General features: G+C 38.1%; 1 protein-coding gene across 1 annotated transcript in view; it reads right to left on the reverse strand.

Annotated features, from left to right (window-relative positions):
- Positions 1 to 3,753, reverse strand: part of LOC108704681 (kelch repeat and BTB domain-containing protein 3) — a 52,440-nt gene extending 48,687 nt beyond the window's left edge. The window contains exon 1 of the mRNA XM_018241368.2: positions 3,042 to 3,753. The gene's annotated coding sequence lies outside the window, so the exon portion shown is untranslated. The remainder of the gene's footprint in view (positions 1 to 3,041) is intronic.
- Between the last annotated feature and the right edge of the window lie 2,247 nt (positions 3,754 to 6,000).

A 6,000-nucleotide genomic window follows, 5' to 3' on the forward strand; every position in this document is an offset into this window, starting at 1 on the left:
TGAGCTTTTTAAAACCTCTAATGAACTCACTGGGAGCTGATAAAATCTATGGAAAATCTTAGCTATGAGGAAAGACTGGTCAAGTTGGGAATGTTCACGCTGGAGAAGAGGCGCTTAAGGGGAGATATGATAACTATGTATAAATATATAAGGGGATCATATAATAATCTCTCTAATGCTTTATTTACCAGTAGGTCTTTCCAGCTGACACAAGGTCACCCATTCCGATTAGAAGAAAAGAGGTTCCGCCTAAATATTCGGAAGGGGTTTGTTACAGTGAGAGCTGTGAAGATGTGGAATTGTCGCCCTGAATCAGTGGTACAGGCTGATACATTAGATTTAAGAAGGGGTTGGATGGTGTTTAGCAAGTGAGGGAATACAGGGTTATGGGAGATAGCTCATAGTACAAGTTGATCCAGGGACTGGTCCCATTGCCATTGTCAGGAAGAATATATCCCCCCCTCTGAGGCAAATTGGAGAGAATCCGATGGTTTTTTTGCCTTCCTCTGGATCAGCTGGCAGTTAGGCAGATATAAAAAAAAGTTAAAAGGTTGAACTTGATGGACATGTGTCTTTTTTCAACCTAACTTGCTATGTTACTATGTTACTACTATGTGCCAAAGGGGAACTATATTTTAATTTCACACTATGTTCACAAAGCAGCATTTTATATTGGGAGATACAGAGTCTCTTCAGTTGACTGTTGTCTTTTTAAGCCAACAGCATATAAAAATAATACATTTGGGGGGCCTACTAATGATTTTAAAATATAGTCTTTTAAAGAGTTAAAACCAATTTGATCTTTGTAGATGTTTATTTATGGACTTTGTTTAGGGTCTTTATTAACTTAAAGGAGAACTAAACCCTAAAAATGAATGTGGCTAAAAATGGCATATTTTATATACTGAACTTATTGCACCAGCCTAAAGTTTCAGCTTGTCAATAGCAGCAATGATCCAGGACATCAAACTTGTCACAGGGGGTCACCATCTTGGAAAGTGTCTGTGACACTCACATGCTCAGTGGGCTCTGAGCAGCTGTTGAGAAGCTAAGCTTAGGGCTCGTCACTAATTATCCAGCAGAAAATGAGGTTGGTCTGTAGTATAAGCTGATGCTACAGGGCTGATTATTAAATTCTGATGCTAATTGCACTGGTTTCTGTGCTGCCATGTAGTAATTATCTGTATTAATTACTAATCTTCCTTATATTGTGACATTTCTATTCTATGTGTACTGTATATTGTGAGTGGGTCCCTAAGCTCAGTAAGTGACAGCAGCACAGAGCATGTGCAGTGAATCAGCAGAAAAGAAGATGGGGAGCTACTGGGGCATCTTTGGAGACACAGAACTTTACTGCTAAAGGGCTGTGGTTGCCTTGGGCTGGTACAGAAGCACAAAACATAATGTACAACATTTCTAGCTACTTCTTTAGTTAAGTTTTAGTTTTTCTTTAAGTTGCAATCCATGTAGTGTAGCAGTGAAACAAAAAGTTCTTGTGACTGTATTATTCTGGTATCATCGAATAAATTGGAGGTTTAAATAGAAGTTTAATTTCAACACATTAATTCTTAATATCTCTGTAGCAATAAACCAGCTGCAGACCATTAGAAAAGTGAAAATCACTGAATTATGGATTGCAAAGATATTAAAGAAAAAAAAAAGATGCTTTTGTTTATTTTATGTTGCAAGAAATGACTGTGCGGCTTAATTCAGGACTTTCTTCCAAGCGAATGACCATGTAAATTGTAGCACTTGTATAATCTCCCATACAGCTTTCAGCATCCAGTTCTGGAAAAATGCAAAAATTAGTTTAGGAAACACAAATAAGAGGATTTAAATATTTTAGAAAACCAAACCTTGAAACCATGTCTGTTTTCCGGACCCAGAGCACTAAGAATAATCTTAGTATTGTTGCCAGTTTATATCCCAATATGCATTCTATGATTGTGCCCCCTAATTCCCTTGCACAAGTGGTCTCCAGCTTCACATACAAGGAAAGTTATAATTAATTGTCTCTACAGAGGGACTAGCAGCTTTCTGTTATTTCTAAATGGAATCATGCGACTGAGGAAGGAACTTCTGTTACATGTTCATGATATGAGCACTTTAACCATGAAATCTAAGAATACAAGAAGTAATGTGAATTTTAAGACCTTAGAACTGTTACCTCCGTATTTAATAAAAGGCACTAAGTTTGCCCAGGAGCAGTAACCCATAGCAACCAATAAGATGTTTGTTTCTAAACAGGTGACCAGTAAATGCTGCCTGCTGATTGTTTGCTATGGATTACTGCTCCTGTGCAAACTTAAAGGAAAACTATACCCCCAGAATGAACACTTAAGCAACAGATAGTTTACACCATATTAAGTGGCATATAAAAGAATCTTACCAAACTGGTCTATATATTTAAGTAAATATTGCCCTTTTACATCTCTTGCCTTGAGCCACCATTTCGTGATGGTCTGTGTGCTGCCTCAGAGATCACCTGACCAGAAATACTGCAGCTCTAACTGTAACAGGAAGAAGTGTGGAAGCAAAAGACACAACTCTGTCTGTTAATTGGCTCATGTGACCTAATAAGTATAGCTTGTTGGTATGTTTGTGTGCACAATGAATCGTACGATCCCAGGGGGCGGCCCTTATTTTTTAAAATGGCATTTTTCTATTTATGGTTACCCAATGGCACATACTATGAGAAAAGTACATTATTATGAAAATGGTTTCTTTACATGAAGCAGGGCTTTGCATATGAGCTGTTTAGTGCAATATATTTTTATAGAGACCTACATTGTTTGGGGGGTATAGTTTTCCTTTGAAGGACAAGGAAAGTGTCCTTTTAACAAGGTTTTGAACCAACTCACACAAAAATAATGAAAATGTAATTTCTGTGCTCCAAAATGATAGTACAGGTATAGGATCCCTTATCCGGAAACCCGATATCCAGAAAGCTCCGAATTACGGAATGGCTGTCTCCCATAGACTCCATTTTATCCAAATAATCCAAAGTGTAACCATATGTGCTGCTTCAGTTATAGACATACCTTTTGTGGATTCAGCCTTTGCTTCAATTCCTCTGTGTGTACTGCCGTTTGTGACATCTGCTGGCTGCTTGATGAAATAACCGCACACTACAGTGAAGGCAACTCCCATGATGCATCTGTTCTTCACACAGACACAGACAGTGGATTCTGTGCTTCAGCGGATCAAAGGCAGCGCATGCGCATTAAACAACCCTTATGCGCTGTTGCTGTGCCAGAGGGAATTGGTGCACGAGCTTTTCAGTCACGCTTGCATCCATGGGGGGCGGAATACTTTTGGCGCATACGCAATAGATCAACCGGCACCATATTGATTACGCAAGCAAAAAGAAAATGTCGGCGCGGAATAGGATTTAATACAGTTTTCTACAACGATGCGGAACAGGACAAAGGAACGTATTTGGCCAAAATTAACTTAGCGATCAGGTACATCTTGGGGTGGGCTTTCAAAGTATGGGGGATATAAAAAAATACTTTCCTTGTCCTTTAATGCCTTTTATTACATACTCCACAAACACTTTCCACTGTCTTAAAGTTTAAGCAGTCAATAGAAAACATCTATGCTGTTACTTTCTTCAAGGAGACATTGTGTGAAAAATAAGAATGTGCCAGTGCATTATACTTTGGATGTGGAATGTACTTAAATATTAAGTATTTCAGGTTTTCAGTACTACATTTTTTTTCAGTTTATTAGAAATTTCACCAAAAACAGTCCCATCTACTTACTGCTGCCTCCATTCCCAGGCTGTGCAGGGTAGCGTGAAAACTGAACTGTACAATAGGAATCAATCATAGGTAGGTGAACCCAATAGGGAACTACGTCTTTTATTGTGTAAATGTACGGCTGTGAATGGTTACTGGCAGGGACTGTTCGGACACGCCCACCTCTCATTTGACATGGACAAAGACTATAGCAGATCTATGGGGAGCTTCAATAAAAGGTAAATTTTTAAAGAAAATAAGAATATTTAGCCAAAAATTAAACAAGCGCTATTTATTTATTATTGCTTATAAGACTTTTCAGTTATACTATATTTCCCCTTTAATTATCTGGCCAGGCTGGCCTACATCATCATCATTCTTTGTGGCCACCCAACTCGGACATAGTCACACCATCTGTCTTTTACCTGCCTTCTTCCTTTAGAATGTAATCGGTAATACAAGTCATCATATTTTTTTTTTAATTTTACTGATCTCTTATATCTGTTCCTTTTATTGCTGGATCATGTTAGATGGTCAGTTATATTTCTACCCCTGTTGTACATATGAGCTCTGCCTTAACATAAAGTGAGTTGGATGAATTTCTTTAGAACATTAATGTTGGCTATTTAAAACTTTGCTCCCCCCCCACCTACTGTTTATTCATTTATTTCAATACTCCCCTTGGTAAATACTGACTTGTTTTTCCATTTTAATCAATCCTAACTTCTCCTCCATTGAGGATTCAGCAGTGCTTGAAATTTGGCCTATTTTTGGTCCAGGCTTCTTGATGAAAGAAATTCATGTTATTCCTTACAGAGCCTTCTCTTTAAAATGTTTCCTTGGCCCAATAACTCATATTTTATAATAAAATTTTTAATGAGATTATATTATTACCACCTTTCCCTAATGTCTCCATGTTCTCTAATGTCTCAGTGTTCTCTAATCACTTTATGAATCTTAATTTCACTTTAGGTTGGGAAGTTAAAATGAATATGCTCTGGTCTTTTATACGGCACAAAGGGCAATTTAATTAATATTAATAAGTGAATGCCAACTTACTTCCCTTTTGCTTCCTTTTCCTGTGTCAATGTAAACTGCTGACTGGTGTAAAGGGCACCAATCATGATAAACTGCTCCACCAAACAAATATAAAGTGCTAAAGCTTAAAGCTACAGTAATTTGCAAATACCCAAATTTTTCATCTGGTCACAACTTCTCTGACCTCTCCACTTCCTTGCTGTGCCAACGTCTCTGTACACAGTTTCTTCTTATTAATTATTCTGCCACCATCTCGGAAATCTCGCACAAACGCATTTTAACAAATTTGGTCAGGGTTGGACTGGACCTTCGGGATACCAGGAAAAAACCCGATGGGCCCTGGTCTACTTCCAGTGGCACTGCAGATGCACTCAGCCCCCTCTTGCCCAATCACAAGTTATTATAAAAGGTATGCAGCATGGCGAGGGGCGGAGAGGGGTGCACATCGGGAGGTCAGAGCCCCGTTAGGCCCTGGAACCCCAGTTGGATGCTAAATCTGCAAATCATTGCCTAGGAGCAAAGTAATAAACACTATTTAAATTTGGTGCAAATGTCAAAAGGAGGGGGCCAAATGAGAAAATCTTGCATTAATTCAGCTTTATTTTTAAGCCTAACACAATACATATTGGCTTAGGGAAGCGGGGCACAGCAAAAATATGCGTATGCCTCAAGGCTGATTAAGGGGGTTATTTATTAAAGGTCGAGTTGTTTTTTTCCCGAGAAATTCAAATTTTTAACGGTAGGGGCAGATTTATCAAGGGTCGAATTTCGAGGGTTAATAAACCCTCAAATTCGACCCTTGAAGTTAAATCCTTTGAATTCGAATATCAAATTCGAAGGATTTAGCGCAACCACTTTGATCGAATGATTTGAACGATTTTAATCGATCGATCGAAGTATTTTTATTAGATCAAAAAAAGCTTAGAAAAGTGCTGGGGAAGGTCCCCATAGGCTAACATTGAACCTCGGTAGGTTTAAAGGGGTGAAGTATGTAGTCAAAGTATTTTTTAAAGAGACTATTTTCGACTATCGAATAGTCGAATGATTTTTACTCCGAATCGTTCGAATCATTCGATTCGATCAAATTTGACCAATTCGATGGTCGAAGTACCCAAAAAAAAAATACTTTGAAATTCAAATTTTTTTTCATTCGAATTCTTCACTCAAGCTTAGTAAATCTGCCCCGTAGTCTCCAATTTTTTTAGGATTTAAAAAAAAAACT

This window comes from Xenopus laevis, chromosome 2L (assembly GCF_017654675.1).
Source record: "Xenopus laevis strain J_2021 chromosome 2L, Xenopus_laevis_v10.1, whole genome shotgun sequence".
Lineage (NCBI taxonomy): Eukaryota > Metazoa > Chordata > Amphibia > Anura > Pipidae > Xenopus > Xenopus laevis.